This window comes from Humulus lupulus, chromosome 5 (assembly GCF_963169125.1).
Source record: "Humulus lupulus chromosome 5, drHumLupu1.1, whole genome shotgun sequence".
Lineage (NCBI taxonomy): Eukaryota > Viridiplantae > Streptophyta > Magnoliopsida > Rosales > Cannabaceae > Humulus > Humulus lupulus.
Window position 1 is genome coordinate 163868582 of NC_084797.1, and position 12917 is coordinate 163881498.

The window sequence follows — 12917 nt, forward strand, 5'->3', positions numbered from 1 at the left end:
AAACTTTCCACCATTGGGGGCTAGAATCTCTCTCTTTCTTCTATTTTAATTTTGCATTATTTCTCTAAGTTTTGAACTAATAGAACAATATGGTGGATGTTTATGGTTCTTTGTTGATTTTGAGTATGAACTAACATTTTAAAGCTGGGATATTGATGAACCCTAATTTGTAGTGAAACCCCAAATTATTGATTTTAAATTTTATGCTAAGTTGCTCTTGTTCAATTAAGCTATATTTAGTGCTAATTCTTGCTTGAGATTGATCAACTTGAGTGGGTTACAAGTTAATTTGAATTTTGGAAAGGGTTTGAATTAGTGGATAGGCTTAGTTGATGAATGTTGATAATATGTTGTTGATTAGTGGATAATTTAGGAATATTTTATTCACCATGCAAATTTGAAGGATTGATACTTAAAATTATGTCCTTGAAATTGAATTTAGCATAGGAATATGTGAATTTAATTGATAGAACTTTAACATGAGCTTTTGGAAAAATGGTATGTGCATTGAATTGGAAATCCTAGTTATAAGAGAACTTTGCTATAGCATTAGGTATAAAACTACAAATTAGGGGGAATGGTATTCCTAGCTATTTCTATCATTCATTTAACAAAGAATTACTCATTGATTTAGTTTAAATTGGTTCCATTTTATTTTTTAAAAGTAATTTGCACATTCTTAATTACTCGCATCGATTCAAAGTGTTTGCAACCCAAAATTGTAGAGTTGATTTTTATAATATTTAGCTTAAAGCAATCCTTGAGGAGATGAGAAAATTACTTACTACTTCATTACTTGTTAGACGATTATGTACACTTGTATATACTAAAAGAAAGATCGCAATAGAAGTGCAGATCACCAACATGACCGTAGCCTGAACGATGATTGACCATGGGTCATCTGCAAACATCTTGTTCTAGAGTACCCTAGAGAGGATGAATTTAAGCATCAGAGATTTGGAACCATGAGAGTAGCTACTGTATGGGTTTACAGGGAATGGCATGGCAAGCATGAAGCATAAGAATACATTTGACAGTGGGGACGACACCTACAAGCAACACTATAATTGCTTTGTTCATGGTAATCGACATCCCATCTTCGTACAATGCCATGATAGGCCGACCAGCCATGTATGACCTACGAGCGGTCACTTCAGTCTTCCATCTGCTCGTCAAATTCACAACCCGGGTAGGTATATGATGTCTCAAAGGGAACCAACTGGTGGCAGAGAATGCTATAATTCATCAGTAAAAAAAGGTAGGAAAGGTAGCCTACACCGCACAACCTGCAGGGGCCAGTCACCAAAAAAGGATGCAACCCAAAACAGGGGGAAGACATAGACCCTCATTTTGGGGATATTGATACAGGGGTGGGTCTAGTCGAAGAATTAGAAGAGGTCCTACTTGACCCAAAACACCCGACCAGGGTTGTTAAGGTAGGGAAAGAGTTGTCCGGGAACATAAGATCTGCCTTGATCAAGTTCATGTGGAACAACCAAGATGTATTCATCTGATCTCATGATGATATGGTGGGGATCTGCCCAACCATTATAAGCCACACCCTCAACGTCGATACCGAACACTTCAAGCCCATACAATAGAAAAGGAGGTTATTAGATCCAACGAGGACAAAGACATTGAAGGAGGAAGTGGAGAAGCTTCAAAATAACGACTTCATTAGGGAAGCTTTCTACCCAATATGGGTGTCCAATCCCATGTTGGTACCGAAGCCTAATAACAAGTGGAGGGTGTGCATAGATTTCACAGACTTAAATAAGGCATGCCCAAAGGATTGTTTCCCCCTTCCAAGAATCGACCAACAAGTGGACGCTACGGCCTGCCACGAGATCTTAACCTTTATGGATGCCTATTTGGGGTACAACTAGAAAAGTATGCATCCACCCAACCAAGAGCACACCAACTTCCACACGGATGTGGGGCTGTACTGCTATAAAGTTATGTCGTTCAGCCTGAAAAACGCTAAAGCCACGTATCAGCGCCTGGTAAACTGCATGTTCAAAGACCAAATAGGAAATAACATGGAGGTTTACGTGGATGATATGTTAGTAAAATCCAAAAAGATTGGAGGCACATTGAAGACTTGGAGGAATGCTTCAACATCTTGAGGCAGTATAGAATGAAATTGAACCCCCTAAAATGCTCTTTTGGTGTAGGGTTGGGAAAATTCCTAGGATTCATATCCAGGGGGATTGAAGCAAACCCCGAGAAGATAAAGGCATTGCTGGACATGCCCTCACCAACCAGGATCAACGACGTCCAGAGCCTAACAAGATGCATAGTAGCACTAAGAAGATTCGTGTCCAAATCTATTGACAAATGTATTTCACTTTTCAATATCCTCAGAGGGACAAAGAAATTTGAATGGACCGAGGAGTGCGAACAAGCTTTCCAAGCTCTAAAGCAGTAGCTGGCACAACCGCCGATCCTTTCAAAATCTCTGGAGGGCGAAGAACTATGCATATACCTAGCAGTAACTCAACACGTTGTTAGTGCAGTCCTGGTCAGAGAAGAAAACAAGATTCAGCATCCAGTCTACTATGTTAATAAAAGGTTGGTTGAAGCAGAGAGCAGGTATCCTCTAATTGAAACATTAACTTACTGCTTGTTCCTCTAGTCCAGAAAACTTCGCCCATACTTCCAAGCTCATCCCATAAAGGTTCTTACCAACCAGCCATTGCGCCAAGTCCTGCAAAAGCCAGACATCTCTGGTCGGCTACTCAAATGTTCTATAGAGCTCGGGCATAATGATAACACCAACTAGACTCGAACAACAATTAAAGGTCAAGCTCTTGCAAATTTTGTAGCTGAATGTACCGAGTTACCGGGAACAGATGAAGAAATGGTCGAGCAGTCATCAGAGTTTAGACCACTGCCCAGTACAAGTGCTGAGCAGAACACCGAAAACCCAGAATCCAGCATTGTTCATTCTAATGAAGAACCCCAAGTCTGGAAGCTGCATGTCGATGGCTCATCTACCGACCAATTGTTTGGGGTCGGTCTCACACTAATCACTTCTGAAGGGAAACACACCCATTGTGCACTTCGTTTTGGATTTAAAGCATCTAATAACGAAGCGGAGTACAAAGCATTAATTGCGGGGCAAAGGTTAGCAAGGGAAGTGAAGGATGAAATCTTGGACATATACAGTGACTCGCAATTGGTTATCAATCAGGTCCTCGGTGAGTACACTGCTTGGGGAGAAAAAATGATGGCCTGTCTTGATAAGATCAAAGACCTGCTAACTCAGCTCAAGAGTTACAACATCCAACAGATACCAAGAGAACAAAATGCCATAACACATGCCAGACTAGCTAGCAGAGTTGTAGTGGACAAAGCCAACCTGGTTCCTATTGAATACCTGGTCCAACCAAGTGTTAACCTACCTAAACCATGTTGGTATTTATAGATCAAATCAGAGATTATACGCAGCGGAACAACAATCAAAATTGTTAATTTAACCCCACAAGATTTCTAGATCTACTTCTTCACATACATATATATATTGAATCAAAGAGATGAATAGAAAAATTGCCTCAAGTCCTTCCTTGCTACTATCTTTTTGTACGGCAAAATCCTTGAGATCTAACACCAAGATCTTCCAAAATGTTCTCAACACACAAAGAACGAGTGTGGGCTCGTTATACAAAACAATAAGCAAAATCTATTTATCAGATGTTCTCAACACATGAGATCTGATAAAGTTTAGACCTAAATTTGTGAAGAACAGTGACCTATGTTTGTAGCACCGTTCTATTTCTCTCAGGGAGATTTCACGATATATTTTCTTTCTCTGAAAAGTATCGCTCTGGAAAACTGATCTCCTATATTTAATATATCCAATATATATTAAAATAAATAATAGTGGTTATTTTAAACAATTTAAAAATAATTAATCAGTTATCAGATTTTTGTTTAAATAATAATATTTTAATCACATTAAAATATCTCATTATTTATTTAATATTTAGATAACTAAAATTGTTGAACCAAGATTCCCTTCGAATCTTCTTGTGCGCGTAGCACAGTGTCTGTGCACTATGCTACACGCCCAACCCATGCCAGGGAGGGCATGTGATTTTCCCAATTTTCATCATTATTTAAATACCAAAAATTCCAAAAATAAATTAATTCAAAATTAATTAATTAATTACATATAATTATACAATAATTATGTTTAGTGCATAGAAAAATATTTTACTTATTAAATAAGTCCTTTTGCCCATTTTTGTATTTATCTTTGTCAATGTTTGTTTGAGCCATTTTGGGGACCATGGACCTATAACATTAAGCTCCAATAAATTAAAACTAAATAATTAAACTCTTTAATCATAATAGTTAATTTATTAATTCTGATATTTCTCCACTATAAATTCATAATTGAACTCTTTATGTTATAGATATACTTTTACAGAAATCTTATTTTAAATCGTCCATTGATATAACCATCTTACAATAGTTCAACCCTCTAATTAATTCATTCATAAATTAGAATGGAAGAATTATCATTTTACCTTTCTAATTTACTTCTTATTCCTTAAGTATCATTAATTCACTAGTGAATAATTAATCTATAATCTATAATCTAATTATAGATTTGAGCTCAAAATCATTCAGTTCCATAATTAACCCTTTAGGGAACCAATATACGATATGTTAAGAAAGATTAGATTCCGTATTGTTGATACATGTTCCCAGTCATCCATGATATTAAATCTCCAAAACAAAAGTCATTAGCCTCAATCTATGAAGAGACCTTAACGAATGAATCAAAAGATTTAATAAACATAAACAGGAGTTCATGAACACTCAGGATTTAGGTTGATTTATAAATGATCATCAGTTATGATATGAATTACAAATCTTTATCATTAAATGGTTTTTGGATAAAGACTTTTATTTATATCGGTCCTTGTCATATATAATCATATTATATAAAGCACATTTACCGAGATGTCTTACCACATCAATAATCTGAATCTAGATTATTTGTATCAACATGATACTCAGTAAACCGTACTTACAACCCTAATTAAAGAATTCCATAACTTCATTTTGTTTTTGACTATTTTTATTCATTCATGTGATCTTAATTCTCTCGTACTAATACAAGATCACATTCTCAATGATGAATATGGAATTTTTCTGATATTTACAAAAAAATTATTCAAACAATAATTTAATAATCTAAATATAACAATAATAGACCATTGTATTTATTTATTCATTGAAATAATAAATGTCTTTTACAAGCTTTTAAGACATACTCCTAACAAACCAGTCTTTCTTATAGACAACACTCCATCCTAGATGACCCTGATTGCAGCTTATCTGGAACATGGCATCCTGCCCAACAGTCGCAATGAATCCAGGAAACTTATGAGGAAGGTTGCTCGGTACCCAATCCTGGACGGGGTTATGTATAGAAGGGGGTTCTCCATGCCATTACTCAAGTGTGACAACCAAACAGAATCAGAATGGCTGCTAGATGAGGTACATGAGGGTTTCTGTGGGAACCATGCAGGGGGCAAAGTCTGTCTAAGAAGATTTTAAGGCAAGGCTACTTCTGGCCAACTATGAACAAAGATGCCTTTGCATATGTTTGAAGATGTGACAAGTGCCAGAGGTTTGCCAAGATACCCCGAGCAGCCCCAAATGAGCTTACTCAAATGCAAAGTCCTGGCCCTTTGCCATTTGGGGAATTGGCCTTATTGGTCGATTACCAAAGGGAAAGGGGGGAGTACAGTACGTAGTAGTGGCAGTTGATTATTTCACCAAGTGGACGAAAGCCAAACCACTGGCAACCATCACTTCGAAAAAAGTATTGGACTTTGTGGTGAAAAATATAATCTGCAGATTCGGTCTACCCCAGAAGATAGTAGATTTGGTCTACCCCAGAAGATAGTGTCCGACAATGACACCCAGTTTGACAGCCAACTGTTTATTGATTTCTGTGCCAAGCATAGCAGCACAAAAAGTTTCTCAGCAGTCTCACACCCTCAAGTAAACGGGCAGGTAGAAGCAGTTAACAAAACTCTCAAAGACACCCTGAAGAAGTGTCTAGAACTGGCTAAACGAAACTCGCCTGAGAGATTGCCTGAGCTACTCTGGTCATACAAGACTACAGAGCGAACATCTACTAGTGATACCCCATTTGCACTCACATATGGGTATGATGCAATGCTGCCAGTTGAGATGACTCCACCATCTCACTGACGTACAGTATACGACCAAGATCGCAACCACCAATTGTTGGTCGAGTCCTTAGACCAAGTTGAAGAAAGATGCAAAAGGTCCAACATACGCCTAGCTACCCATCAGCAAAAAATTGCTCGGTACTTCAATTCTAGAGTTAAGGAAAAAAATTTTGATGTGAGAGATTTATTCCTGTGAAGAATATTCCCATAAACTCGAGATGCCTCAGCAGAAGTGTTAGGGCCAAGTTGGGAAGGTCCTTACTAGGTCACAGAGATAGTACCACCTGGCACGTACAAGCTAGCACGGTATGACCAAGATCTCCAGTTAGTACCTGTCCCCCGTTACTGGAATGGAGAACACCTGAGGAAGTACTATCAATAAAGATCACTTTTAAGTGATCGTTGACTGGCCGGTACTGGCACGAACTGCCCATACCACCGACCAGATCAATTTAGCTATATTAATTATGCACAGACATGATTTTCCCATTTATTGTAATAATTAATATTTATGAATGTAAGCTACATTGTAGCGACGCGGCTTGTATAGCTAATTTTTAATCAATAAGTCAGGATTTTTGTCCATTTGTACAAGCCTTATTTTTACAATGATTATCTTTCTAACTAGTGATTTATTTCATGGATTTTCGGCAGTGTATGAAACCTTTGTAGGTTTTGGCGAACCCAAGTACCCCCGAACAGGTTATTACGAATAGGTCTGATCAATTAGCAAGTGACCAAGAGAATAACCCACGAGTTATGAATCCTGCTCGGTCTCTTGGGGGGCACCATAGTCATACATGGACAAGCAGAGAAAAAAGTGTGTAATCAAAAGGACTTAGAAACATTAATCTTTATTAATGTTAAAGTGCTTGCGCGTTGTTCGGTATATACCAGACAACAAAAAGGGCCATATAACAAATTCTGTAGATAGGGTTGAATAGTTTTTTTTTACAACTCATTCGAAAAAATTGAACAACTCCAATTTACAGAGCCGCACAGCTCCAAAAATAGTATACGCCAAGTAGCAAGAAAAAATAAAGGCACGAGTAGATATATAGCTAAAACGAGAAGCATTTTATAGAAAGGTAAAATATTGCTCAAGATTAAAGGCTGCTATGCTCAACCATGTTGTTTTGACCAAAGTAAAAGATTGCTCGAGCTTAAAGGCTGCTTGGCTCAGCCATTTTTGTCTTTGCAACAATAAAGAAAAGCAAAAAACAAATAGAGTTTGTTAAGAGCCCTGGATTTGTTGGTCGGGCTCGACGATAGGGGTTTCAGCTGAGAGGCTACTGAACTAGTCGGCAGGGGTTGGAGCCTCAGCTGAAGCACTCAGACTGGAGGGCAAGACACCCTCTTTAGGGGCTCTGATAATCGGCTTGGTGGGTGGCACGACAGACTCTAGCTCGGAGGCTGGAGGCTGCTCGGTAAGGACAGTCGAGGCCTCGTTCTTCTCCCTCTCAGTGCAATAGTGCATAAGCTCATCATAGGCCTCTCCCAAATAGCTAAATTATGTCGTCTTGTTGCGAACCCAAAAATCATAGAAGGTGCTCATACCGAAGTCCTCCAAAGCTTTAGCATCAGTGACCCTATCAATTTTCTCTTTCTCAAGATCCTTTGCTGGCTTATCCTTTTCCTCCTAGGCGGCCCTCCCATCAGCGGCATTTTTCTCCTTTAACTCATCATTCCTCCTCTCCAACTGGTTAACATCGAGGTTTCTCTACTCAGTAGCAGACTTAAGCCCCTTGTATTCCTTGGTAATATGCTCGAAGACCTGTTGAAGATTCTAGACTTGCTCGGTCAGTTGGGAAACTTGAGAGGCTTTGTCCTTGGACTCTTTCACTAAGCCAATCACATGTTGGCTCACCCCCTTGGCTCGATAATGAGCGTAGCTGAGAGCTAGCATACCCTACAATATAAAATGAAGAAATTCGAAACAAGTAAAAAAAGAGAAAGGTTAGTTAAACATCGAGTAGAACAATTATTTACCCTACCAACATCCTAAAGACTGGTGCTAGTGATATAATCCAGGGATTTGGTATCGAGGGTATCCATGAATTCAGCTTGGGAGGTAGACACCCTTGTTATATGTCCTTGTTGGATGGCCAAGGCTTTCTTCAAAGGCTAGTGGACCTCCTCAATAAGGTCCTCAACAGCGCCTTCTAGAGCTTTGCTCGGGCTAGCCAGCTCTGGTGCAGTGGTCGTTCGGGTAACCTCCTCGGCAGAGAGTCTTTTTCTTTTGCCTAATTTGCACGATGGTGTGTGCGCCTTTTTCCAAGAGGAAGTCTTATCAGGGGTCCTCTCGACCCACTCGGTAACTTCAGCAGGTGAGTCAGCTTTTTGACGCTTGGCTGAGGGAACCTCACTGCTAGGACCACTTGTATGCTTCTGGGCAAACTTCTTGAAAAATACGGACGACATATCTGCAAAATAAAAGCAAAAGATTAGTAAAGGTGCCGAGCAGGGTCAAAGTGAGCAAAATATTAGTAAAGGTACTGGATCCCTGACAGCCACCCTGAGCACCCTGACCCCTCTTATTAGGACCAGCAGTGGTCGAAGTGTTAGGGGTCTTCCTCTTCAGATCACTGGGGCCTTCGCCCCTATCGGACCCTGTGTATGGAGGCACCGCCCTGTGAACCTCCCATCTCGCAGTGTTCTCCCTCCAAATCTTATTCTCTGCCTCTTCAGCAGTAAGAGCCTTCTCAATAGCCTGAGCATAAGTCGTTCCCCCAGATACTGTTGTGATTCTCACATCTCGAGCTATCATAGCATTAATCCCTCGAATAAATCTGCCCTGACTGGCTGCATCTGTAGGCACTAAATCTGGTGCAAACTTCGCAAGCCTTTCAAAATTTAGGGCATAATGACTGTCATGTTGCCCTGCACCAACCCCACGAACTCATTAACCTTCGCTGCCCTGACGAAAACGATATAGTATTTCTGGTTGAACATGTCTCTAAACCCATCCCAACTCAAAGTAGAATTGTCCCTGGTCTGTGATGCCACCTCCCACCAGATGCGGGCATCCTCTCTAAGCATATAGGTGGCACAGGCCACCCTATCATTACCTTCCACCCTCATAAAATACAGGATAGAAGTGATCATACTCATCCACTGTTCGGCCTTCAATGGATTCGATCCTCCCTCAAAGGTTGGAGGATGATATCTCCTGAACCGCTCATACAATAGCTCCCACATGTTCCCAACCTCAGGTGTCTGTACAACTGGTGCCACAGCAAGTGGCAAAATAGGTGCAGCACTCCCTGACGGAGCCTGCTGTCTCAAGAGGCGGATTTACTCTTCTTGACTCTGTAACCGGGCTTGCATATCTGCAAGTATCTGCTGCCAATTCGCAAGGACTGACAGAGGGTTATGGCCCTGATTGTCATCTCTAGCCTTAGACCCTATGCCAGGTAGTCATATAGATTGCCTTGGATGCATAGCTATCCAAGTTTATCTGCAATCAACGACTCGGCAGTCAGGCAATGATGACAGGTTAACATTCTTTCCATAATCCACCATTGAAACTCAACCAACCACAAGCAATCAAGATGCAAACAATCATTCAAATATTCATTCACATACAACAGCAATGCTAATAATCACACCTCATAATAGTCACACATCAGTCAAAGGCTAGGCCCTATCAATATCTCATGCTCCCTATTAATCATGCAGTAAAGCATTTATATTCCATTCAGGCATTTAAGCATATAATCACATATATACAATCACCAAACCCTGAGTCGAGCTTGTCTTTAGTGGCGAGTGTACATGCCTAGCCAGTCTTCAGGAACCCTTAAACCTAGACGGTTCTGATACCAAGTCGTAACACCTTGGATAACCAAGACCATTACACTGTGTATTTTAAAATAGTGCAAGACTTGCTAATCAGGTCATTTGAACAATAGTGTGTTCCTAAATTCAACTATCAAGTTAGGGTTAAAAGATTTTGATCGTTAACAGTTAATTTTCATTAAAATAGATGTTGGGTACATGGGATCCCAAAAACATGGTTAAGAGACAATTCTCAAAAGTTATATATAATCAGTGACCACTCTAATGGAAAAAATACAATTTTAGGCTCTGTCCCTGTACTTTCCCTCGGCCGTGGCGGACGAGTAGCTGACAATGTACACCTCGCCCCCAGAGCTCTCCAACTCATGGTTGGTCCAGCTTACCCTTACCTTTACCTACACCACGTAGCACCCGTGAGCCAAGGCCTAGCAAGAAAACCATAACAACAAATACAAAATCAATAATATCAATCAATCAGGCATATGACAGTCATCCAAAAGTTCAACAGATCATAGGCATCAAACTAATAACAGCAAACATGTACATTCGGAAATATATCTTACTCAATTTACAAATGCTCAAGGTCGGCAGCCTTAGGTCGAGCCCTCTGTTTACTCAATTGACTCTGGCTCGCTTAGTCTAAGTCCATTGTTTATTTAGATGACCCCGGCATACAGTGGCCGAGTCGCGTCCTGTGGGCAAGTCATCAACCCCGGCTCTCTTAGGCCGTTCATTTCATATTTCGCATAACAATATCACAATTACACAACACATATGTCCAGATACAGGGAATCTCAATCCCAACACAGCCACACAAGGGTGCAGTTTTCTTACCTTGGATTTTGAGCGAAGAAAACAGAGCGGTCCTAAGCACGATCCTCAGTTCTGAGCCTTGGCGATAAACCTAGTCACCGCAGCCAATGGGTATTCATCAATTTCTAATCCAAATAAATACCTAGGAAACAATAGCTATCCTCTGGGTCCTCGATTTCTACTAAACCGGGTAGTAGAAATCGACCTGAGCGCTTAGGTTCGAACCCCCGAGCCTTACCAATCCTAGAAACCAACCTAAGGAAAAATTTCCTAGGTGGGCCGCAACCTGGCCCTAAGGGTCGCGGTGCACCCCCCAAGTCAGAGACACAATCTTCAAGCATTAGGGGGAGGGGGGTCGCGACTTGCCCTCCTAGGGCCGCGGCGCGCCCTCAAGACAGAGCCCACCTAGGGCATGCGAGTCACAGCGCCCCTGAGTTGGGTTGTGGCGCGCCCCTACGAACCCAGAATTTATGGGTTTGCTCCACATCTTCCCAGCCAAAAACCTCAAAGATTCAAATTAACAAACCTCCTAGCCAAGACAAAACTCAGCTATGAGTGTAGGACTTTTAACCACCCCTTTTAAACACAAAACCACAACAATTATATTGAAGCCACTACCCCAACTCAGTAGAAATTCATACTCAATATCCAGCTTAATTCTACCCCCCAACAACTAGAATTCCCTAACATAATTAGAGACAAGAACTTACCTCAATTGTTGTTGAATCCTCACAAGCTTCCTGCTTCTACCAGCCTCAAATTCCTAACTTCTTAAGCTTCAAATTCAGTTTTTCCCCAGCTTAGCCTAAGCCTTTCCCTTTCATTTCCTTCAGCTGCTCAAGCTTCAATCATAAGACGACACGCCGCAACTTTCCCACCTAGGGTCGTGGCGCACCCTTAAGACAGAGAGCCACCCAAGGCCATATGGGCATGTGGGTCGCGGTGCACCCCTTCACACCAAGAATTTCTGGGTTTATCACAACATTCTTCCCAGCCAATTTTCTGAGAACTTAACCTTAACAAGCCTCCTAATCAAAACCAAGCTTAGCTATGAATTTAAGACCTTAAATCACATATTTTAGGCATATTATAACTCAGCAAACTCTACTGAAATTACTTACAATTCATCACCTAGAAACTTCAATCAACTAGTTCTATAAAGATGAATTCTTAACTGAAACTAAACAAAAATCCTAACCTCAATTAGATGTAAAACCCTCAACTACAACCTTCAATCTTTCAGCCTAAGTCCCAGCCCATTTTTCTTCAGCAGCTCAAGCCCTAATACTTCAACTTTCCTTCCAAAATTCCCAGCTTAGAGCCTAAGATCTTCTGCCCTTTCTCCTTAGCTTCAAAGTATAAAGAGAGAGAGAGTAAGAAATCGTGAGGGAGAAGGAAAGGGAGAATGTGAGATGTTTCCTAAAGTTTCAGCTTACTTCCAACACTTCAGAGTATATCTTTTCATTTTCTAAAAGTCTTTTTGCCCATCTAAGCCTATTACTCCCCTAATTGTTTCTAGGAGTAAAGTGGTCATTCTGCTCCCGATTCCCGCTAATTCCTCAAATGTTCCTACTACTAAATAATTAACCCCGTCATGTCCAATTAATTACCAAATACTTATTCATTATCTACTAACTCCCAAGATATTTCCCTAAATTCCCAAAAATACCCCTAGGCTCCGCCGAGCCGGGTATTAAACCCCATTGACTATTTTGCTAATCCTAGGACCGTCTCAAGCCATATGCTGCAAATATATCCACATAATAATGTGGTCTCAACCATTTATCTCATATAATCACATTTATGCCCTCAACGGGCAAAATTACAAATATGCCCTTATAAGCTATAGAGGGCCCACATGCATATCCAATACTTGTAAACATGCATATCACATATTCATATAATCATATTAATCATGCATGCTACATAGTCACGCATTTAACCATTCAAATGCGATATAAACCAATTATGCCCTCCCGGCACGCTAATCAAGGCCCTAAGCCCTATTAGCAATTTTGGGTCATTACACTGCTTGCCCTTTCTAAGCTAGGGGCAGAGACAGTTTTGGGAGTGCCATGCTCAGCAGACTCC